At 43.6% G+C, this 25962-nt stretch overlaps 1 protein-coding gene across 3 annotated transcripts in view; it reads left to right on the forward strand.

Annotated features, from left to right (window-relative positions):
* The window catches only part of map3k13 (mitogen-activated protein kinase kinase kinase 13), a 125634-nt gene that overhangs the window by 8342 nt on the left and 91330 nt on the right, over positions 1 to 25962 (forward strand). The window contains exon 1 of one of the 3 annotated variants that reach the window (XM_080198527.1): positions 12708 to 13063. The exons of the other annotated variants lie outside the window; for them this stretch is intronic. The gene's annotated coding sequence lies outside the window, so the exon portion shown is untranslated. Of the gene's footprint in view, positions 1 to 12707; positions 13064 to 25962 lie in introns of those variants that run through there. 3 annotated transcript variants of the gene reach the window in all.

Genomic DNA, 25962 nt, shown 5'->3' on the forward strand with positions numbered 1-25962 from the left:
CTCCATACCCTCCGCGCAATTTGCCATTCCACCAATCTTGGTGTCATCAGCAAATTTTGACACCATACACTCGGTTCCCTCCTCCAGATCATCTATATAAATGGTAAATAGCTGAGGCCCCAGCACCGATCCCTGGGGCATGTACTAGTCTGCATTATATAGTCAGAGATACAGCTTTCACTGTGCCAGTGTTCATTATACAGAGATACAGATGTCAGTATTCCACTGTTCATTATACAGTCAGAGATACAGGTCTCACTCTCCCAATGTTCATTATACAGTCAGAGATACAGGTCTCACTCTCCCAGAGTTCATTACACAGTCAGTGATAACGGTCTGACTATACTAGTCTACATTATACAGTCAGAGATACAGCTTTCACTGTACCAGTGTTCTTTATACAGTTAGAGATACTGGTCTCACTGTTCCAGTGTTCATTATACAGTCAGAGATCCATGTCTTAAAATATCAGTGTTCATTATACAATCAGACATACAAGTTTCATTGTCCCAGGTTTCATTATACAGTCAGAAATATCGGTGTCACTGTTCTGGGGTTCATTATACAGTCAGAGATACAGGTCTCACTCTCCAGTATTCATTATACAGTCAGTGAAAACAGTCCAACTGTACTCGTCTGCATTATACAGTCAGAGACACAACTTTCACTGTACCAGCATTCATTATACAGTCAGAGATACAGGTCTCACTGTACCAGTGTTCACTATACAGTCAGAGCTTCCAGTCTCATTGTCCCAGTGTTCATTATACAGTCACAGATACAGCTCTCACTCTCCAGTGTTCATTATACAGTCAGTGAAAACAGTCCAACTGTACTCGTCTGCATTATACAGTCAGAGACACAACTTTCACTGTACCAGCATTCATTATACAGTCAGAGATACAGGTCTCACTGTACCAGTGTTCATTACACAGTCAGAGCTCCCAGTCTCATTGTCCCAGTGTTCATTATACAGTCAGAGATACAGGTCTCACCCTCCCAGTGTTCATCATACAGTTAGAGATACAGGTCTCACTATTCCAGTGTTCATTATACAGTCAGAGATACATGTCTCATTGTCCCAGAGGTCATTATACAGTCAGAAATACAGGTCTCATTGTATTCATTATACAATCAGAAATATCAGTATCACTGTACCAACATTCATTATACAGTCACAAATACAGGTTTCATTCGCCCAGTGTTCATTATATAGTCAGAGATATAGCTTTCACTGTATCAGTATTCATTTTACAGTCAGAAATACTAGTCTCAATGTTTCAGCGTTCATTATACAGTCAGCGATACAGGTCTCACTCTCCCAGTGTTCATTATACAGTCAATGATAACAGTCTGAATGTACTTGTCTGCATTACACAGTCAGAAATACAGCATTCACTGGGCCAGTGTTCATTATACAGTCAGAGATACATGTCTCATTCTCCCAGTATTCATTATACAGTCAGGGATATAGCTTTCACTGTACCAGTGTTCATTATACAGTCAGAGATACTAGTCTCAATGTTTCAGTGTTCATTATACAGTCAGTGATAACAGTCTGACTGTACTATTCTGCATTATACAGTCAGAGATATAGCACTCACTGTACCTGTGTTCATTATATAGTCAGAGATACAGCTCTTACTGCACCAGTGTTCATCATACAGTCAGAGATACAGGTCTCACAGTACTAGTGTTGATTATACAGTCAGAGATACAGCTCTCACTGTAGCAGTGTTCATCATACAGTCAGAGATACAGGTCTCACTGTTCCAGTGTTCATTATACAGTCAGAGATACAGGTCTCATTTCCCTGTGTTCATGATACATTCAGAGATACAGGTCTCACTGTCCCTGCATTCATTATACAGTCACAAATACAGGTCTTACTGTGCCAGTGTTCATTATACAGTCAGAGATACAGGTCTCACTGTACCAGTGTTCATTATACAGTCAGATTTACTGATCTCACTGTTCGAGTGTTCATCATACAGTTAGAGATACAGGTCTTATTGTGCCAGTGTACATTATACAATCAGAGACCCAAGTCCCATTGCCCCAGTGTTCATTATACAGTCAGAGATATTGGACCCACTGTACCCACGCTCATTACACAGCCAGAGATACAGGTCTCACTGTACCATTATTCATTATACAGTCAGACATACAGGTCTCACATTTCCCGTGTTCATTATACAGTCAGTGATAACAGTCTGACTGCACTAATCTGCATTACACAGTCAGAGACACAGGTCTCACTGTTTCAGTGTTCACTATACAGTTAGAGATACAGGTCTCATTTTCCTCTTTTCATTATACATTCAGAGATACAGGTCTTACTGTTCCAGTGTTCATTATACAGTCAGAGATATAGAACTCATTCGCTTAGTGTTCATTATACAATCAGAGATACAGATCTCACTGTTCCTGTGTTCATTATACAGTCAGTGACATAAGTCTCACTCTCCCAATGTTCATTATACAGTCAGTGAAATTGGTCTGACTGGACTATAATTCATTATACAGTCAGGGATACAGGTTTAACTGGGAGGTTTGTGATGTCACCAGGGCCTGTGTGTTGGAGGGTTGGATTTTCCCTCATGATATCCTCCAGTATCTGGACAAGAGCTTTTCCTACCAAGATGGCCACAGCAAGTCACATGCAGACTGATTAATAATTCATACAACGGAGATCCAGGCTATTTAAGCAAAGTATTGAGTCTTGCTGGGTGGGAAGCCCACGTGAATGAGTGGAAGCTGCCTTGGAGATGGAAGCATGTACTGTGTATAAAATTGTGTGTAAAGTTAGGCACAAGGAAGAACTAGGTATTTCATTCTCTTTTTTTCTCTTTTGGTGAGTGTCTGAAGTTCTGCAAATAAACATTTACCCTTATATTGTACCTGGACAACAGTGAGTTATTGAACTGAGAAACTCCACCCCACCTAGTGCAATCCCCAGCCCCTGGAGACATCATATTTGGTGGAGAATGTGGAGTTAGGTCATGGGTAATCACAGAGAACTCAGTTCAATTATGGAAGCCTTAATACAACAACCGGTCCAGGCTGTACTGGCCCAACACAAAGCCATTCGGACTCAAGTGGAGACTAACTGTTTTGTTGTTGGAAGAGTAAATAGGTTAAATACTGAGCTTGCCGGTCGGATGGTTTAATCTCTCCCAGCAGTACCAGGAGGTGATGGTTTGCAAAGTTTGACTGAAGTAGATGATGTGGAAGCTTTTCTGAGGATATTTCAGCAGACAGTGAACAGGAACACCTGGCCAGGAGGACAATTGGACGGAATTATTGCCCCGCATTTGCTTGGTGAAACCTAGAGGCTTATTATGATCTGGAAGAGAAGGCAGCAGAGGATTACGAGGCACTGAAGAAAGAAACTGTTCCGTGGTTAGGAGTGATGATGGTAGCACAAGTTCAGCGCTTCCATGCCTGGATATACAAAGAAGACAGAGCACTCCAGGCTCAGATGGTTGATTTCATACACCTGGCCAAGAGGTGGCTACAACCAGAGGAGCTCAGCCTAGGACTTGTGGTGGGAAGAGCTGTGCTGACAGCACAGTTAGGTGGATAAGCCGTGGGAAATGTGTGGGGTTACAGGAATAGGGTGGGTGAGAGGTAAGATACTCTGTTAGAATCAGTGCAAACTCAATGGGCTGAATGGCCTCTTCTGCACTGTAGGGATTCTATGATGGATCACTTATCGGGACTTTACCATTGGATGTAAGGAGATTGGTGAGACAAGGGAATCCCCAGTAGATGGATCAAGCAGTGGAATCCATCGAACAACATCAGTACTAATGAACAGTAAGAAGTCTCACAACACAGGTTAAAGTCCAAACAGGTTTATTTGGAATCACGATTCAGATGGTTGACCTCATATACCTGGTTCATCTGGATTGTGATTCCAAATAAACCTGTTGGACTTTAACCTGGTGTTGTAAGGCTTCTTACTGTACCTCATTCAGTCCAACACCGGCATCTCCACATCAGTACCACTGAAGATAGGAAGTCTGAAGTAGGGCCCAAACTGAAGGGTGCTGTTCCCCAATGACGACATCTGGAGCCATTGCCTAAGAGGTGACTAGGAAACTGTGGCTCTCAGAAAAGAATCCAATAAGGATAACACTTTCACCGCAACAGCGATGGCAGACACAACAGAGGAAAAAGAGGGGAGAGCATGCCACTTCTGTAGGGAAGAGAGACACCTGGCTGGTCAATGTCCCTATAAGAATGACCCGAAGTATATGGACTGTAACCTCATTGCAGCCTGTCGCACCACCAACCCTGCACACCCAAAAACCCGTCATGTGGAAGAGAGAGCTGTGGAAGCCATCTTGGAGTTGGGAAGCATTATAACTTAGCTGGATCTGAGCATGGTATCCAAAGACACGTCCTTGGAGGAAGGAGCAGATGCCTTGGCCATCACTTTTGTGGTTGGGGATGCCCAGACATATTCCATAGGGCAGCTCTACTTTCAGACATCCCAAGGGGCTTACCAGGTCAAGGTTGGTGTTGTAAAGCACTTGGCACATCAAGTATTGACTGGTCAGGATTGTCCTTTGTTCTGGGTGCTATGGTAGCAGTCCTGGAGTGCTGCATCAGAAACTGTAGCCTGTAAGGAGGATGCGGATCTTCTGAATATGATCATGAAGACAGCCTCCCACCAGTGGGTGTGTGGAAAAGAGAGGGAAAGGAGATGTCGCAGGTTTACTACAGAAGGCTCAGTTACCAGGCCCAGGAGTAGGAAATGGAGTGTGTCTTCAAGTGCTACAGAAAAATCTTGGAAGTGGACATAAAGAACGGATATGGCTTTGTTGAATTTGATGATCCTCGAGATGCAGATGATACTGTTTATGAGTTGAATGGTAAAGAACTTCGTGGGAAATGAATAATCCCTGAACATGCTAGAGATCCTCAAAAGGCTAGTGGTTATATTTCCCAGCGCAGTGGTTGTGATTACAGGAATCTGGAAGAAACAGATATGGACTTCCAAGCAGAAATTGTTTCTATATATTCAGTCTGCAGGTAAACTTTGCTCCCCAAGATATGTTTAGGCCAGGGTTATGAGGTGTCACCAGGGGCTTTGCGTTGGAAGGTTGATTTTTCCCTCATAATATTTGGACAAGACCTTTTCCTATAAGATGGCCATACTAAGTCAGATGGCAGACTGATGAGGACCAATTGTACAGTCTTATCAGACTATATGAGCAAAGTACTGAATCCCACTAGGTGGGTAGTCCACTGGTGAATGAAAGGAAGCTACCTTGGAGAAGGAAGGATTTACTGTGTGCAGAACAGTGTGCAAAATTGGGTTCAAGGATGATCAATGTATTCAATTCCTTTATTTCTGTTTTGGTGAGTGCCCAAAGACTGGTAAATAAACGTTTATATTGGTTGGAATTTTACCGACCAGCCAGCCACGGGAATCGGAGCGGGCAAGGGGCAAACAATGGAATGGTCCATTGACCTCAAGCGGGATTTTACAGTTTTGGGACAAGCAAGGCCATAAAATCCTGCCCGTTGTATTGGGACAACAGTGAGTTATTGAACTGAGTGAGAGAACTCCATTCCACCGAACGCAATCTCCAGGCCCTGGCAACATTACACATTGTTCAATATACAGTCAAAGATACAGGTTTCACTGTACCAGTATTCATTATACAGACAGAGATACAGGTCTCATTGTAGCTGTGTTAATTATACAGTTAGAAATACTGGTCTCACTGAACAAGAGTTCACTATAGAATCAGAGAAACTGGTGTCACTGTACCAATGCTCAATATACAGTCAGATACAAGTTGCAAACCACCCATTCATAACAAGATTGAAACACACATTCCCGTATCACTACTGGTTTATGGAGACAGCCAGACAAACCTTACTGTACTTGTTCTCAGTTTAAAGACAGAGAGAGCGAGAGAGGTAGCACTGTACCATCACTCATTACACAGACAGTGGTAGAGAGACAGGGCTAAATGTTCTAGTGTTTTGTTGGAGAGGCAGTGTGTAAGGTTTTAGATAGTGTGTCAGGATGACAGGCACGTTCGGGATCGAGGCAGAAGTGTGGGACATAGTGTCAGAATGGAGAGCAGAATTGCAGGTGAATAATAGAGATGGAGGCAGAAAGACTGGATATGGAATAGTTTTGCGGGGAGCTTGGAGAGGAGGGTAGTGATGGATTGTATGGATGAAAATGAAATTTTAGCTAGAAGGTAGAGATGAATTTTCAAGCTCTTCCCAAAGTTGTAGACTGAGGTCTGTGTGGAGGGTGGAAATTGTCATTTCTGCTGCTAGTTCAGGAACGTCTCTGTCTAACAGAACTCCTCCCCACTCTGAGTCCCGATTGATCATCCACCTGGGTGACTCTTACTCTGCTGTGTTGTCCTTGAAGATACAATCACTATCAAGTTTTTAAGTACTTTCTCTTTGGCTATTTCTATCCTATTTAACTTATCCACTCCCTCTGCTTTTCTTTAAACATTGGCAGAATCATCTATTTCATGAAATCAAATGAAAAATATTCAGTTAGCACCTCAGTTATGCTCCATGCCTCCCATAAGACTTCTGTTTTGGTCCTTAATTAATTTCATCTTCTCTTAGATATCTCTTTATGCTACCCACTAAGCTTATCTCACTTTCTTTTTGTTCTTCATTTCCTTTTTCAGTTTTCCTCTGGAATTTCAGAATTCAGCTTGGTTCTCTGTTGCATTATTAAACTATATCACATCTCTCGGTGTTATTTCAAGCACAATACCTTTTGTACTTGTAGCTTTAAATGTCTTTCCTTTCTCTCAGGACAATAATCTTCTCTGTCCTCCCATTGATCATTTACTGTTTTACCTTGATCTTGATTTCAATCTATATCATCTACTGCTACCATCTAGAAGGACAAGTGCAGCAAATACCTGGGAACACCATCACCTAGAAGTCCTCTCCTAGCCACTCACCATTCTGATGTGGAAATATATCTCCATTCCTGCGCCATTGCTGTGGCAAAATTCTGGAATTCCCCTTCCTAATAGCACTGTGGGTGTACCTATATCACATGCACTGCAGCAATTCAAGAAGGCAGTTCACCATCATCCTCTCAAGGGCAATGGGAGACGGACAATAAATGCTGGTCTCACAAGCAAAGCCCAGGTCCCACAAATGAATTTTTTAATAATCTATCTGCTTTTCACAGCCTTCCTTGTGATAATGTGCTGTAAAACAGTGAGGACTCCCCCAGGTGCTTACGTGTAACATGAACTATGGACTCCATGTAATGGGGGCGGGGTTTTAAGGCCTTGCTCATCCCGAAACTGTAAAATCGGCCCGAGGTCACAGACCTTCCCATTGCCCACCCTCGGCCCACTCCAATTCCCATGGTGGGCAGGGCAGTAAAATTTCGGCTATGATGTTTTATGACCTTAAGGACCTCTGGTGGTAATGCCCTGAAACCATTTTCATGATGTGTCCTATAACAGAATGGATACTTTGTGATTTGCATTCTGTGGACCCCTGGTGGTGGGGTGTTCAATAGCGATATTGAACCTTTAGCTTTCCTTAAATGTATGAAACTTGAAGTGATAATGCACAAAAATGTTGCTATTTTTCTTTAACTTAGTTTTTCATGAAATGTGAGCATTGCTGACTAGACCAGCATTTATTGGTCATCCCTAATTACACTTGAGAAGGTGATGGTGAACTGCCTTGTTGAACTGCCGCAGTCCATGTGGTGTAAGTACACCTGCAGTGCTGTTAGGAAGGGACTTCTAGCAACAATGAAGGAATGGCGATATAGTTACAGGTCAGGACGGGGTGTGACCTGGAGGGGATGTTGCAGATGATGATGTTCCCATCCATCTGCTTCCCTTGTCCTTCTAGTTGATCATTGTTGCAGGTTGGGTGGGTTTGGTATCAGTCAATGCTGAAGTAATTATTTAACATTTCAGACATTTTTCTGTTGTTGTCTGTGATATTATCTAGTCCATTTTGCATGACCATATTCCTATCCCCATGTCCTTTTTTATTTATCTGCCTGCCGACAATTTAGTCCCCTAGTTCCTCTCTGTCCTCTGAGTTATGTCTTTGATTTCTCTTCTAATTTCTTTATATACTCCCTGCCACACTTTTCCTTGCTATTCCTGTACTTATTTCCCCTCAAATGTTTCTCTAGTTCAGCTGCAGTTCATCCGCAATTACTAGATTATTTCATGTGTTTTACTCAATCTCCCAATACTTTACATATTCCTTTCTCCACATTCCTTTCTCTAATTGCTGGTCTGTAGACCTATTAGTGTGATGAATACTTCATTATCTTTTATAAGTTCTATTTCTGACAAACTGATAGCCACACCACTTTTTTCTACTGCTATTATGTTTTCTCATTATCTTCCCTAAATATGTTTTACTCTGCAGTGTTTAATTCCCAGGCTTGTTTTTTCCTTTGGCCATGTCTTAATAGTCTGCTTTCTCACAGTGTACTTCAGTTTTCTTAGCTTTTTAGAGACACGATGTGCATTGCTGTACAGTACAGACAGTTTAACTCATTTTAATAACACTTCTCTTACTTTATTTTTAACCATCCTTTTACACTCCTGTTCCATAATTCTACTTTTCCACCCATGTCCTCACTTAGTTTATTCTTATCTATGTTCTTTCTTCCTGTTTTATTTATATTTAGGTTCATTTAATTTCCTGTCCATCCCCACCCGTCTTAATAGTTTGATGTGCTCTGTATCTGTATGGACACCTTGTGATGGTAAGTGCTATAACAGTGTGGAACGTTGGTGATGATGTATTTTGTAACTATTATAGCCTAATGATGATGCATTGGGCATGGACTTAATGGGTCAAATGGCCTCCTTTTATGCTATTGTGACTATCACTATGAACCCTTGTGATATTGCATTCTGTAACATTTAAATCCATTTTGATGATGTATTATTTAATGGCATAGAATGCTGTGATGTGTTCCATAACAATGTTCAAGGGTATGGGCAAAAAGCAGATGAATTGCCCTTGGGTTCCTTGCTTCTCCTGATATATATTAATGAACTAGATCTTGGTGTGCAAGGGACAATTTCAAAGTTTGCAGATGACACTAACCTTGGAAGTATTGTAAACTGTGAAGAGGTCAGTGTGGAACTTCAAAAGGACATAGACAAGTTGGTGGAGTGGGTGGCAGATTAATTTCGATGTGGAAAAATGTGAGGTGAAAAACATTGAGAGACAATATAAAATGAGGGATAAAGTTCTTAAAAGAGTTGCAGGAGCAGAGGGACCTGGGTGTATATGTGCATACATCATTCACAGGTGGAGTGAGAGAGAGATAATAAAGTATATAGAATTTTGGACGTTATAATAGGGGCATAGAGTACAAGAGCAAGGAGGTTATGCTGAACTTATACAAGACATTTGCTAGACCTCAGCTGAAATATTATGTACAGTTCTGGGTGCCCCACTATGGGGGCAGCAAGATGGCACAGTGGTTAGTACTGATGCCTCACAGCATCATGAACTCAGGTTTGATTCCTGGTTTGAGTCACTGTCTATGCGGAGTGTGCACATTCTCCTCATGTCTGCGTGGTTTCCTCTGACAGTCCAAAGATGTGCAGGTTAGGTGGATTGACTATGCTAAATTGCCCCTTTGTGTCAGGGAGACTAGCTAGAGTTAATACATGGGGTTACAGGGATAGGGCCTGGGTGGGATTGTGGTTGGTGCAGACTTGATGGGCCAAATGGCCTCCTTTTGCATTGTAAGATTCTATGATTCAATAAACATGCCTCTCACTATAGGAAAGATGTGAACGCACTGGAGAGAGTGCAGAAGATGTTTATAAAAATAATTCCAGGAATGAGAAACTTCAGTTATGAGGATAGATTGGAGAGGTTGGGACTTTTCTCCTCGAAGAAAAGGCCAAGAGGAGATTTGATTGGTTTGGGGCAATCAAAATCATGAGGGTTCTGGACATGGATAGGGAGAATCTGCTCATGAAAGGATCAAGAATGAGAAGGCACAGATTTAAAGTGACTTGCAAAAGGAGCAAATGTAATGTGATTTTTTGTTTACACACAATGGGTGGTTTGAGTCTGGAATGCTCTGCCTGAAAGTGTGGTGGAGGAAGGTTTAATCGAGGCATTCAAGAGGACATTAGACGATTGTTTGAATACAAACAATGTGCAGCAGTACAGGGAAAAGGCAGGGAAATAATGCTAAATCATGATATTTGTTTGAAGAGCTAGTGCAGACCCGACGGGCCAAATGGCCTCCTTCTGCAACATAATAATTCTGTGTTTCTATAATTCATGATGCTTATTTGGTGATCCGGTGCAGATCAAAAGGGCTGAACGGCCCCCTTCTGCACTGTAACAATTCTGTGGCAGCCCTGAAACTTTTGTGGTAATGCAGTATGGGATCCTGGCACTGATGAAAAAACAAAATACTGGGATACTGGAAGTCTGAAATGAAAACAGAAAATGTTGGGAATACTTGGCAGCTCAGACAGTATCTCTGGAGAGAGAAACAAAGTTAACATTTCAGGCTGATGATACCTTGTTAGAAGTTATGTGGGATTGTGAAGTTGGAGACCTTGGAGAGAAAATCCCCAGTGAAGATGTGGTCAGTGACATATTGGAACTGATGGCATGCTGTTCAGTATTCGGGTTATAGTCTAAAAGAGATAAGGAGGTGTCTGAGAGTCGATGTTCAGCCTCCAATAGGTAGAGGTTGATATGGAATAACAAGCACCACCCTTGTCAAAGGTTTGTTGACAACATTAGGGTTGAACGTTAAAGGACAGAATGCTACATCTTGAGAGATAGATGAGTGTGAGTAAAGGGAGCAGGGAAATAAAGATGGTTGTGTCACAGAAACAGTTCCCAATTAAAACAAAAGGTAAGAAGATAGAGGTGGGGTCAAGATGGAGGGAGAATACTGGAGGTGGATAAAGGAGTGTGCTGTGCTGAGAGGTGGACAAGGAAATGGAGATGATAGAAGAAGAGTTCAACATCATACCTTTGAAATTCACTGAAGTGTGGCAAAGGAAATGCAGATTGTTTGGAATCAGAAAGGGGAAGGGCAAAGGGGATAGTTGAAAACATGACAAGCAGTGAGATTGGAGGAAGCAATGGGGATCAAAGGAAGAAAGTCAAGATGAAGAAGGCTTCAGTGAGATATTGATATCAAACACTTGATGAAGTTTACCGTTCTTAAAACCTGAGGGGAAAAAATGAAAGCTAATGTTCAGGTGGAGGATTAGGCAAAGGATGAAAGGAAATCGGGAACCAGAACAGTTTTGAGATGGCGTGAGTCAGTGCTGCTGAAGAGGGAAGTTAAGAATGTGCAAGTGAAGGCGCAAGGCATTGAGTGTGGATCTCAGAATATGATGACAGCAGTGATTTGAGGAACTCTGAAAATCTTGGGAACTGTGAATCGTGGGCAGATCCAGAACATGGGGTTACTGTTTTAAAATTAGGGTTTGCCCTTACAGGACAGAGATTAGGAGAAATGTTTTCTCTCAGAGGGTCATGTGACTTTGGGAGTCTCTGCTTCTGAAGGCAGTGGAAGCGGGGTCACTGAATATTTTTAAGGCAGAGGTGGATAGATTCTTGTTGGGCAAAGAAGTGAAAGGTTATTGGGGGTAGATGGGAATGTGGAATTTGAGAACAGGTCAGCTATGATCATATTGAATGACAGAACAGGTTCACCCAAGGGGCCAGATGGCAAATAAAAGCAAAATACTGTCGGTGCTGGGAATCAAAAATAAAAATAAAAAATGCTGGATAAACTCAGCAGCACAGTGGAGGGAGAACATAGTTAAAGTTTTGGATCTAAATGACTCTTCTACCGAACCTCTTCTGCTCCTATCTTGTTTGTTCATATGCATCCTGTAACAGTATGAACCCCATGTGATAATATAGTCTGTAATAAAATAGTCCCGTATGACACCTTATGTAATGCTATGGAACACAAGTACTAAAGCATTCAAACAAAAACCCTGAAACCTTGTGATGCTGCATCGATAAACAAATGTAAGTCATAAAGCACAGGGGTGAAGGCCAACTCCCATTGCAGAATTTGGACAATGAAATCCACAATGATGCTCCAGTGCAGTCCTGGGGTTACTGCTTGTCTAGAGGTGAATAATGGTGGTTTGACCCACCGTTGTCGATGCATCTTTGTTAGTCTGATTGGCTAACTGGGTGTTGCGATGGTCAATCCCCATCTAAAGATGTTTCTGTATTACTAGTGCACTGTTGAGGAAAGCTGTACAAGACGCAGCACTGGGTCGGTAGGGGAGGCAGGAAGCTGAGTGCCGAGGGTCTGACTGTCTCATCACCGAGATTGGCGATGGGAGTCTTTTATAAGGTAGGCCTCCTAGCTTTTGACTAACGGTAAAGAGGAAAACTAAGAGGTCATGAGACTATCCTTCCAGCATTAGGAGTGTGTAAATATGTCATGTTCAATGAAGCTTGCTAGCTCTCATTTTTAAGCTTGCCAGGCTCATCCTTGCTTCTGACCAGCAGTTGACAAAGCAATCCCGTTTTGACAGGGAGGTATTTGCCCCAGCACAGCCCAGCATCATCCGTCGCATATAGTGTTGTGCGTCACGGCAGCACCCAGCCTGTGAGGCAGCAGTGGCCCCACTGCCTAAGGAGGTCAGTCTGCTCCTGACGCAAGGCTGCAAGGCAGAATTCAAGATCCTGATGCAGCCCACGGCACGACGTGCTGCTCAGCTTAATCAGTAAACCTGGCCAATGCTTTCAATCTGAGAGAGCCAGGCTGCAGCTACACACATCCCCATTGGCTTCCAGCACCGACCACCCCCCACCCCCTCCTCTTGCAACTCACAGATCTGTGCTGAATTCTAAAACAGGCCAATTTACATCCATTCATGAATCAGTGACGTCAGCAACCTTCTGGGCTGTTTGCAGTGGGCTGCAAGATCGTGTGGGAGGATTTTTTTTTGTGTTTTAATCTGCAAAGCTCCCTTCCTACCATCTTTCCTCGTGCTTGGGAACTGGGAATTTTTTAAAAAAGCAAGCAGGATGAGTTCTTTTCAAAGTAAGTGATGGTTTTATTTGATTCTTCCTCTGCACCCTGGGCTGGCTGTGTTGTCTTATTTTGCTGGGTTCTGAGATTGCCTGTGTGTGAAGGACAGAATGTTATTATGCTGCTATCAGTGAGTGCAGAGAGCATTTGGACCACAAGGAGCTGACTAACAAAATGGTGCTGAAAGACTGCTTCAGAGACTGTCCAGCAGCGGCAGCTTCAATCACTGACACAAACCTCTTCCATGGATGAGTCTCCTCTTGTTTTTCATTGCCGTCTCCCTCTCCCTACCTCTCCTCATCCGTCTGCCTCTAACAACCATCCCACACTTCCCTTTATTATTTTCTTTTGCCTGTTAACAAATGTCTTTATGTGTTTGAAGTAGATTAAAGCAGTGTCCCAGCCATTGTTACTGAGAGTTAGATTTATGTAATGGTTGTCAGACTGTTATGAGGCCTGAGGCCAGGATTGTGTTAGTGAGATGTAGCAGCAAGGATTTAAATGTGGGTCCGACTGGTGTTGGATTGTGATGGTGGGGTTGGTGTTGTGTTCAGCACAGAATGGGGTAAGGGGAAGATCCTTCAGGAGATGTGAGCAAACTGTGGATACATACTGCAGATGGAGAGGGATGGAGGAGGAGCTGTCTTTCTGTGGTTGTTCCTGGATCTACCTATTTAAAGGTAAGGTTGCCCTCTGATACTTGGCACTGGTGCACCTGCGGAAGAGTGTCCCACGTCGAGGTTACTTCTGCGGTGGCTCCTGAACTCTCATTAAATACAGCGCTTCCTCCTGCCTGATCAAAGTGCCTTCCCCTTCTCACAAAACGTCCATCAACTCTGCAGAATTCATGGACTGTTTCCGTATCAATCTCAAAGGTTTTGTTTAGCGCAATTTAATTACAAGGTGCTACATCCCAGTTGGGCCAGGATCAGATCCTCTCTTACTCTTTCTAACATTGGGAGGGATCCTTGTTGAAAAACACCCACACCCCCGCCAGTCCTTTTCTTTCTAATTTATCTTGTTGATGTCCAGTGAGTGGGAAACGTTTCATATTGAACAGGAGCTGTGCATTATAGTGCTTATGAATGGCATCTTCAACTGTGAAAGTGAAGTTTAAAAAGTTCCCAGAACGCTGAAACCTATCAAATGGCCCTCAGTTATTTATAAAGTGTGTGTGTCTATATCACATGTCTCCTAAGTCAAGGTGTCAAATCGAACCAAATGTGTTCATCATTTGTCCTTAGCTTACTGACTCTGGATGTCTTGAATAACAAAAAGCAGCCTTAAAGCTCACAATTGTTAATATTCTGATCTCACCTCTTAAGTTTGAGTTCCATGTGTACTAGTGTCATCCCTCCTCTCCTTCAGGAAGGATATTCCTTGGGCACAGCTCACTTCCTCTGTACTGGGAGAACATTCTGTGGGCACTGGTAATCTCCTCTCTCCTCCTCCTGGGGTTGAGTTTCTGCCGATACCTTCCCCAAGTGCTCATTCCTAGTGTGTGAGATTGGATAATGTTCGTTAGATAGTCCAGCTATGAAGAATATCAGATTCAAACCCAGTCAAGTCCTCATTTCACATTCTCACATGCCCACATTCTGGTGCAAGTCCCTGGATAATTGTGGGAAAGCTGGACAATTTTTTGCTCATGATCCCAGGAATGTTGAGCTAAGACACCACCCCTTATTGCAGATCTTGCTCAGCCCACATAACCCACTGCAAAAGCAGAATGGAACCCAGGAGCTTGGTATGAAGCAGCACTAGGCCACCAGCTCTCCAGGAGCTCTACTCTCAAATAAGTATCCAAGATGCTAAGGGTTAACAAAGTGAACAATTGGACAGCATTTCCAGCCAGAGACAGGGCCTTCAATGGATTACAGAAACACTTTGCAAAATGTCTATACTAACTCTCTTTCTCCAAGAAGCCAAGATTGCAATTCCAACAATGGATAGTCAGGAGGTTGCCCTACAGCACTCAAGATATTATTTAGTGATAAGGTTCATAAACCCCCAAGGTTTGACCCCCTCGCCTGGACAGAATTAAGGTCTCACAATTGACAAATCTAAGAAATGGCCATTTTGCCAAGGTATGGAGAAGGTTCTTTGCTGCCTGGGGAAGTGGTCCCCTCCTCCCTAGGAGAATATCATAGGGGAAAAGGTCTGGGAACCAAATTCTTGAGTTGCACCTTGAAGTAAGGGAATAATTCTGTGATGTCAACTTTTTAAACTTGATGAAGATGTATACTGTGCTTACTGACGAATCATTCATTGGATCACAGCATTTACTCAGTGTTGACAAGTAAATAAGCATTTCTACAGCACCCTTCAAAGTCTGTGTGGCCCCAGGTGCTTTATAGCTAATGAGGTGCTTTCTGAAAAGACACTGCAATGTATAGAAATGCAGCAGCTTATTTAGAAAAAGCAATGTCCCTTTGAAATGAGATAATGACCAAATAATGTGCTTTTTGTGATGTTAATGGAGGGATAGATATCTGGATAAACATATGGATGACATTGGAATAGTGTAGGTTAGATGGGTCTTAGATTGGTTTCGTAGGTCAGTGCAACAACGAGGGCCAAAGGGCCTGTACTGCACTGTAATGTTCTATGTTCTACGTAGGTCACTATAGAGAGCTCTCCTGCTCTTCTTTAAGTTTTACTGTGGGATCTTTGTATTGAGTCTTGACGCTTGAACTCAACTTTCCAGCTTAGAGGTGAGAAAACAACACTGTGCCATGGCTAGCACATTGCCCAAGATGTTACTTGTACAACAGCACCAGGTTCCAATGGTAGGACACATCACCAGAGCTGGCAATGATCCCCGGGTGCTGCGCACAGGCTACCTGCTATTGCAGCCTGGTGTGTCCCTTTAAGCCTACTGCTTGGGCCCTGCCTGTGGGATTTCAGATAGTCACAGCTAACTATATAAATCCAAAGATCAATCAGTGTGTTTCTGATGAATCCCAGATACCAGCTCAAAAGGACTCAGGATAAAATGTTGAGGTTTCATTTTATATTTTCTGAAGGTACTGTAATAAATTGTGATGGATGTGCACAAGCATTCCAACACATCAGCAAATCTCCTGAAGCAAACAAACAAAACATGTTGGAAATTCTCAGCAGGTTTGGCAGCATCTATGGAGAGAAAAATAGAATTAACATTTCGGTTGGAAACTTTCATCAGGAGTGGGAAAAGTTAAGTGGTATAATAATTTTTAAGCAAGTGAAAGGGGGGAAAGATGGGACAAAGAATAAAAGAGAAGGCCTGTGAGATGTTGGAAGACAGGAGAGATGAAATGTTAAAGGGGATAACGGTGATGGTCATGGCACAAGTAAGAGAAACAAGAGATAGTACAGAGGAAAATTAATGACAGAATCATGAATAGCTACAATCTGAAAACTGAAAAGAAAAAACAAGAGGGAAGAACTAAAACCAGCATATTATAGATTAAAAGGAGACAAAATGGGGCTAGATATTATCATCTGAGATTGTTGAATTTGAGTGAGTCACTGTGTTCTTTATTGGGGACAGCACTGTACCATGTGAAATACAATGATTCTTCTGAAATATATGGGTGTGTGCACTTATTAAGACACAAAGTCCAACTGCTATTACATAAACTCATGGGCTAGATAAGAAGCTGCAGACATACCAGTTCCTGTCCTGATTTTTCTTCTGAGGTGTGTCACAGAAATTTGAGTGCAATTTCAAAAGATGAGCCAATTTTATACAATATTTAAATTTTCAGAGGAGAAACTGCAGGTCAAATTGGGATGTGGTGACACTTAGCGCCAGTCCTGTGTGAGCAACTGAGCAGTCAACTCAGTGAGGAGAAAGGAAATGGGACTATGAACAATGCAAGCACCTACCTGTGTTACAAAGGGACAGATCTATACCCACCAGTACTGTACCCCCCAATATTATATAGTGACAGAATTATATCGACCAGCACTGTACCTGTGTTATACAAAGACAGACCTGTATTCATCAGTACTGTACCCCAACGTTTTATAGTGACAGACCTTTATCCATCAGTACTGTACCTGTGTTAAACACAAAGTGGGGTGGAAGGGTGAGCTATGAGAAGATGCAGAAACGCTTCAGTACCATTTGGACAAGTTGAGTGAATGGGCAAATGCATGACAGATGCACTATGATGAAGACAAATGTGAGGTTATCCACGTTGTTAGCAAAACCAGGAAAGCAGATTATTAACTGAATGACTATAGATTGAGAGTGGGGAATGTGCAATGATACCTGGATGTTTTTGTACACTGGTTGCTGAAAGTAAGCATGCAGATGCAGCAGGCAAATAGTATGTTGGCTTTCATAGTGAGAGGTTTTGAGTATAGGAGAAGGCGACGGTGCAGAGGGACCTCGGGGTCCTTGTGCATGAGTCGCAAAAACCCAGCTTGCAGGTGCAGCAGGTGGTCAGGAAGGCGAATGGGATGCTGGCCTTCATAGCGAGGGGGATTGAATATAAAAGTAGGGAGGTCTTGCTGCAGCTGTATAGGGCATTGGTGAGGCCGCAGCTGGAGTACTGTGTGCAGTTTTGGGCGCCGCACCTGCGCAAGGATATTTTGGCCCTGGAGGGAGTGCAGAGGAGGTTTACTAGGCTGATACCGGAGTTGAGGGGATTGAGCTATGAGGAGAGGCTGAATAAACTAGGCTTGTACTCGTTAGAGTTTAGAAGAATGAGGGGAGATCTCATTGAGACGTATAAGATGATGAATGGGATGGATAGGATAGAGGTGGAGAGACTCTTCCCGCTCAAAAAAGACAGTAGGACTAGGGGGCACAGCCTCAAGATAAAGGGGAGGCGGTTTAGAACGGAGTTGAGGAGGAACTTCTTCACTCAAAGGGTGGTGAATCTCTGGAATTCTCTGCCCGTTGAAGTGGTGGAGGCTGCCTCGCTAAATATTTTTAAGAAGCGGGTTGATGGGTTCTTGATAAGAGAGGGGATTAAGGGTTATGGGGAGAGGGCGGGAAAGTGGAACTGAGCCACAACAGATCAGCCATGATCTTATTGAATGGCGGGGCAGGCTCGAAGGGCTAGATGGCCTACTCCTGCTCCTATTTCTTATGTTCTTATGTTCTTATGTCTTGCTGCAGTTATATTAGGCCATGGGGAGGTCACACCTGGAATGTTGTGTGCAGTTTTGGTCTCCTTATTTGAGGAAAAATGTTGTTGCTCTAATGTTTAAGTTTTTTAAAGTTTGTTTTTAAGCTGCTGGAAGAATGTTCTCGGTTGGGGGAATCTAGAACCAGTCTGAACTTAAGGGGTAGACCATTTGGGACTGAGATGAGGAAACCTTTCTTCACAAGGAGAGTAGTGAGCCTGTGGAATTCTCTACCACAGAATGCAGTTAAGGTCAAACCACAGTATGTTTTAAAGAAGGGGTTAGATATAGCTCTTGAGACTAAAGGATCAAAAGATATAGGGGGAAAGCAGGAACAGGGTGCTGAGATGAATGATCAGCCACGATCCACCATGATCCTAATGAATGGCGGAGCAGACTCTAAGGGCCAAATACTCCTGCTTCTATTTTCTGTTTTATAGTGACAGCATCCACCAGTATTATACCCCAGTGTAACACAATGACAGATATATACCCACCAGCACTGTACCCCAGTCTTATACAGTGACAAACTTACACTCATCAACACTGTACTCCAGTGTTTATATGGTGACAGACTTCTATCCACCAGCATGATACCCCAGTGTTATACAAGGACAGACCTGTACTCACCAGTAAAATACCCATGTTACACAGTGACAGACCTGTACCCACCAGTATTATACCCGTGTTGTGCAGTAACAAATCTGTGCTCACCAGTAATGTAGCTTAGTGTAGTACAGTAACAGATTTGTACCCCAGTGTTGTACACTAATAGACCTGTACTCACCAGTACTGTACCCCAGAGTATTGGACCTCTATCTGCCACTGTACCTGTTTTACTGTAACAAGCCTGTACCCAGCAAAATTGTACGCAAGAATTATGAAGTAACTGTTCTGAATCACCTGTATTGTACAAGGATTTATCCAGTAACACCTCTATTACCAAATGCAGGATCCAAATGTTATAAAGTGACTGATCTGAGTCCACTGTTGCTGTGCCCCAATGTTATACAGTGACAAAGGAACTATGAGAGTCACTGAGCTTGCCAATAAACTGATTGTTCATCAGTTACAGAAATGGAGAGTTTAGAAAAGGAAGGGAAGAGTTGGGAATGGACCTAGTGATGTTGGGGAAGGCAGAGCAAAGTTTGATGAAATTCACCAGTTCAGGATGATAGCAAGAAGTGGCACCAATGTAGTCATCAATGTACCAGAAATACATAAGATAGAAAGACAACAAATGTGCTCAGTGTCCTGGGCTGGGGAGGGGAATTATGAGTGTGTTTTTGGGAAGTCTAGTTTACTGCAAGATCAGCCTGGTCCAATGATTTCCAAACTTTAACATCCCAGGAAAATGTCACATTCCAAGAGCTCGTTCCTAAAAGTAAATACTTTCCAGGAATTTTCTCCCGTACCTCAGCATAAATTATAAAAGCAGTGATCTTGGAAATATAAAATAGAAGCAATTTACTGCAGATACTGGAATTGGAAACAAATACACATAATGCTGGAAAATCTGAGATAATCCAGACTCAAAACATTGGCTCTATTCTCTCTCCATAGATACTATCAGATCTGCTGAGAGTTCTCAGCACTTTTTGTTTTTGGCTGGAAATATAAAACTTGTTTTCTAATAACACTTTATTGCACACTATTCATAATTACTTATTTATCAAACAAAATAAGTGAAGAATAGCTATCTAATACAAATTAGATGCACAAAATCAAACTGAGTAATTTATAGAAATGCTGGGTGTGATTGACGGGGGAATGGTCCAACCATTTCCAGACTTAGTCACCACTAAATACTGGATGTGTGGGCACGTGTCTGTAGAGATGTGATAAAGACATTTTTGATTCCAAAGGGCAAAAGTTATCCCTCAGTCCTTTGGCGAGAAGAGATTCCAGAGAAGAGATTCCAGAGAAGAGGCAAGGGATTTGGACCACAGACCCATCATTGAGGGAGTGGACTAACAAACGACTTCAAGACTCTACTTGTGACACTGATAAATAAAAACTCAGACAAGATCTGGAGGGGAAGGACCCTAGGCCACACACATGGTGTCTGCCCAGGGTCACTCTTCTCCTGCCCTCATCTCTAAATCCTGCAGGGGGGGGAGGCAGTCTTTGCAGGTGCAGGGGTTTGGGGGAGTGCGGTCCACCAGGCAACTAAATTAAACTACAGGTACTTATCTAAAAGCTCCATTCTTGCAGGCACAGGCAGCACATGACTCCAGAGTGTGAGCTGAAGACAATGCACAGCCTTAGTGACTCTCCAACTTCAAGTACAGTCACAAGATGTGATCTACTGAGCTAACGATTGCTGTGGTCAGAACAACAGCAACTACTAGCCAAGTAGGATGTCAATTGGCATGGTCTACACAGCTGATTGACTCCTTTAGACATTGACCGTCCTGAATGTCATGATTACTTGGCCAATGAGCCCCCCAAAGACCCCAGGCCACCAGTCATTTGATGGGCATAAAACCAATGGCTGTGATTTTCCCTTAATTTTCACACGCAAACGTTTCTGCTTCTGCCATTACAAGATTTTTTCAGTGAACCCCCCTGAAACATTTCGCAAACCTCAAGAGGTGAATGATCTTTCTGGACATGTACATGAGATATGACCACATGAAGCATTACTAACACGTGTTAATTCCTTTGGGGTGCTGCAGATGGGGTAGCAGGGGCTGATGGGAGAAAACAAATGATAGCCTGGCTCTGAATAATTGATACTGAGCACTCAAAGACACTTGGACCTGGTTGGTTTTGGTTTAGTTTAACATTTAAAGACATCTCTTGTAATTTCATCCTTTCACCACCTTCATGAAACAGCACAATGTGGACATGGAAAGAAGAGATTGAAAGTAGGAGCAGAGATTAAACACGTTCCTGTAAGAGTAGATAGAGAGAAAAGGTTTCACTGGCAGGAAGGTTAGTAACCAGAGGTCACAGATCTAAGATAATTGGCAAAAGACTGAAAGCTGAGATGACGAGAAATATTTTTCTGCAGCAAGTTATGATGATCTGGAATGCAGTCTAAAAGGGTAATGGAAGCAGATTCAATAGTAATTATCAAAGAATAATTGGATAAATACTTGAATAAACACATTTGTAGGGCTATGCAAAAAGAATAGGAGTGGGACTAATGGACAGCTTTTTTAAAACGACCAGCCCAGGCACAATGGGCTAAATGGCCACCTCCTGTGCTATTGTCGTTCTATGAATTAATTTTAGTTTTGTTCTCTAGAAGCTTGAGTTGGAGGGTGAGGAGGAAATGAAGCGAGGAGGTACCAAAGCAAGCTGAAGTCACTCAACCAACTGTCATTCTTAATGCACTGGTAACCTCTCACCAGCTGCTACTGCTCTGAATTATATGGGGACAGAAAAAATGAGCAAGGCTGGGGGGCAGTAAAAAGGACGTCTCTCTGTGATAACAGCAGCAGATGCTGTCCTTTGGTGTGAGCTTTGCTTCTTGTACTCATTAATACAGAAATTGCACTTTTACTCCAGCTTTCACAACTTCAGCACCTTCAAATGGTTTAAAACCAATGAAGTACTTTTACAGTGCTGCCTAATGTAGGAAACAAAACAGTCAACATATGCTCCCAGAAAAAGCAGCATTGTGGCGAATGAGCAGATCATTTACTTTAGTGATGTTGGTGGAGGGAGAAATACTGGGCAGGGCGCCAGGCCAGAACACCCCCTTTTCTTTGAAATAATGCTGTGGGATGTTTTGCATTGGTTTAAGATCCCATGTGAATGAAGCACCTACCTCTGACAGTAGGGTATCAGCTAAACTGATTTGCTCAAGTGTTTGGTAAGGCTGCAGCTGGGAGTAGGGAACCCAAATCCCAGTTATGTTGCTGGGCCTGGAGTGGTGGGGGGTAGGGAGGAGGGAACTGAGGTGGCAGGTGTTGGGGGAAGGATGGGGAGATGGTGGAAAGACGGGGAGGGGGTATGAAGAGGCAGGGGGGGGTGAGGAAGGGCTCGTGATGTTGTGGGGGAGGGGTGAGGGGGGTGTGGCTGGGAGAAGGGCGGTGGGGGAGGGGCGAGGGGGGTGTGGCTGGGAAAAGGGCGGTGGGGGAGGGGTGAGGGGGGTGTGGCTGGGAGAAGGGCGGTGGGGGAGGGGCGAGGGGGGGCGTGGCTGGGGGAAGGGCGGTGGGGGAGGGGCGAGGGGGGCGTAGCTGGGAGAAGGGCGGTGGGGGAGAGGCGAGGGGGGGTGTGGCTGGGAGAAGGGCTGTGGGGGAGGGGGGGGGTGTGGCTGGGAGGAGGGCGGTGGGGGGGGCGAGGGGGAAACGGCTGGCGACGCTGCGGGGGCGGGGCAGAGCTCAGGCAGCTGCTCTCCGCTGGGCGCTGATTGGCGACTGGAGCGTGCGCGGTCTGGCGCGTCGGCGCGTTTACGTCACGCCGCACGGAGCGCGCTGATGCCGAACCTGAGGGGACCGGGTCAGGTGTTTGAGGTCAATTCCCGCCTGTGTGTCTGAGCAATAGCTTCACAGCGGAATGCAGACCGATCTTTCAACTCGTTAATTAAACACCTTTCTGCTCTATCCTAATGACTGGATTTCAGATTTTCATGAGGTGGAGATGCCAGCGTTGGACTGGGGTAAACACAGTAAGAAGTGTTGTGCCAGACTAACAACAACTCACATTCATTTATATCGTCTCTGAAAATTTTCCTACACTTCAAAACTGGCCTTGAAGGGCATTGCATAAAAACATTCTTCCCCCTCTTTCTAAAATGTTGCAGCTCGTTTCGTAGGAGTGTATTCAAATTCAATCTGACAACGAGCCACCTAAGGAGATATTGGGCATAGTCGGTCAAAGGTGGATTTTGTGGAGAGGGAAATGAGGAGGTTTAGGAAGGAAATTCCAGAACTTAGGGACTTGGCAACTGAAAGGCATAGCTACCCAGTGGTGGAGTAAATAAAATCAGAGATGTGGCCATAAGAAATAGGAACAGGAGTAGGCCAATCAGTCCTTTGAACCTGCTCTGCCTTTCAATAAGATTGTGGCTGATCTAGCACTAACTCCATTTTCCTGTCTTACCTCAGCAACTTTTCATTCCCCTACTGATTAAATAATTTGATCTGTGCCTTGAAAGCGTTCAAGGACTCTAGAGGTCAATAAGCAGAGGGATAATGGGTGAATGAGACTTGTGATACAGACAACAGTTTTGAATGAGCTTGTTTATTTAGGGTGAGAGGCCATCCAGGGAACCTTCAAAATAGTCTTGAGGTAGCGAAAGCATAAATGAGGCTTTCAACTGCAAATAAGGTGAGAACAGATTGGTGGTGATGATATTAGGAGTTGGAAATAGGCATTCTTGGTGATAGAGCAGGTATGGTGTCATCTTGGGTCAGATAGGATGCCAAAGTTGCAAATTGTCTACTTCAGCCTCAGATAATGGCCAGGAACGGTTGGAAGTTGGTGACAAGACAATGGAATTTGTGACAGAAATCATAGACAACACCTTTGATCTTCACAGCGTTTAATTAGAAGCAATTTCAGCACATCTCAGGCTGTATGACAAGTTAACAATCAGAGGCAACTGGGGGTTTGAGAGAATTGGTATTCAGTTGGAGCAGGGTATTGTCACTGTATGTATGGAACTTGATGTGTTTTTGGATCATGTCACTGATGGGCAGCTTGTAAATGAGAAATAGAAGTGGGCCAAGGATAATTCCTTGGGTGACTCCAAAGTTAAAGTTTATTAATTAGTGTCACAAGTAGGCTTACCTTAACACTGCAGTGAAGTTATTGTGAAAATCCCATAGTTGCCACACACTGGTGCCTGTTTGGATACACTGAGGGAGAATTTAACTTGGCCAGTGCACCTAAACAGCATGTCTTTCAGACTGTGGGAGGAAACCCATGCAGACTCTGCAGAGACAGTGACCCAAGCCAGGAATCAAACCCTGGTCCCTGGCAGCACTGTGAGGCAGCAGTGCTAACCTCTGTGCCACCCATTAGTGTGGGATTGGGAAGACAAACCAAATCATTACAGGTCAATTTTTTACTTGAATTGGGTATTAAGGAGTTGTTACAGTGAAATATGGTGTAATGGATAACATTTGGGGCCTCAGCTTTTTACCATTTATATAGATGATCTGGAGGAGGGAACCAAGTGTAGGGTGTCGAAATTTGCTGATGATACCAAGATTGGGGGAACGGCAAATTGTGCGGAGGGTGTGGAGAGTCTGCAGAAGGATCTAGATAGGCTGGGCGAATGGGCCAGGAAATGGCAAATGGAATTTAATGTTGGCAAGTGTGAGGTGGTCCACTTTGGTAGGAATAGTGGTAGGAAGGACTATTACTTACGTGGCGAAAAACTGCAGCAGGCGACGGTGCAGAGGGACCTCGGGGTCCTTGTGCATGAGTCGCAAAAACCCAGCTTGCAGGTGCAGCAGATGGTCAGGAAGGTGAATGGGATGCTGGCCTTCATAGCGAGGGGGATTGAATATAAAAGTAGGGAGGTCTTGCTGCAGCTGTATGGGGCATTGGTGAGGCCGCAGCTGGAGTACTGTGTGCAGTTTTGGGCGCTGCACCTGTGCAAAGATATTTTGGCCTTGGAGGGAGTGCAGAGGAGGTTTACTAGGCTGATACCAGAGTTGAGGGGGTTGAGCTATGAGGAGAGGCTGAATAAACTAGGCTTGTACTCGTTAGAGTTTAGAAGAATGAGGGGAGATCTCATTGAAACGTATAAGATGATGAATGGGATGGATAGCATAGAGGTGGAGAGACTCTTCCCGCTCAAAAAAGACAGTAGGACTAGGGGGCACAGCCTCAAGATAAAGGGGGGGCGGTTTAGAACGGAGTTGAGGAGGAACTTCTTCACTCAAAGGGTGGTGAATCTCTGGAATTCTCTGCCCGTTGAAGTGGTGGAGGCTGCCTCGCTAAATATTTTTAAGACGCGGGTTGATGGGTTTTTGATAAGAGAGGGGATTAAGGGTTATGGGGAGAGGGCGGGAATGTGGAACTGAGCCACGACAGATCAGCCATGATCTTATTGAATGGCGGGGCAGGCTCGAAGGGCTAGATGGCCTGGTCCTGCTCCTATTTCTTATGTTCTTATGTATTCTGCTGAGTCAGGTGGTTTTGGTTCAATTTCCACTTTAGAATAAAATTCTGCTCGCTCAGATAATTGCAAAAGGATCCCATGGCAGTATTTCAAAGAGTAGCAGTGGAGTTAGCCCTTAACAATATTTATCCCTCAATTGACATCACAAGAATAGATTATCTAGTCATGATCAAATTGCTTGGTGTGTCCAATTCGGCTGCTTTGTTTCAACACTGACTCCACCTCAAAAGCCCTTCATTTGCTGAAAAGCAAATGTGACGTCCAGGAGTCTTTCAATGTGCATTTTAAATTCCAGACTTCCTTACTTTTATAGGAGGGTTTCAGTAAGTCACGTGGCTCTCCCAAATTTTTGATTTGATTTATTATTGTCACATGTATTAACAGTAAAAAGTATTGTACCTTGTGTGCTATACAGACAAAACATACCATTCATAGAGAAGGAAATGAGAGTGCAGAATGTAATGTTACATTCATAGCTAGGATGTAGAAAAAATCAACTTAATGCAAGCAAGTCCATTCAAAAGTCTGACAGCAGCAGGAAAGAAGCTGTTCTTGAGTTGGTTGGTACATGACCTCAGACTTTTGTACCTTTTTCCTGAAGGGAGAAGGTGGAAGAGAGAATGTCTGGGGTGCGTGGGGTCCTTAATTATGCTGGCTGCTTTGCCGAGGCAGTGGGAAGTGTAGACAGTCAATGGATGGGAGG

Source organism: Carcharhinus amblyrhynchos, chromosome 11 (assembly GCF_965287045.1).
Source record: "Carcharhinus amblyrhynchos chromosome 11, sCarAmb.v2.hapA, whole genome shotgun sequence".
In the NCBI taxonomy this organism is placed as follows: Eukaryota; Metazoa; Chordata; class Chondrichthyes; order Carcharhiniformes; family Carcharhinidae; genus Carcharhinus; species Carcharhinus amblyrhynchos.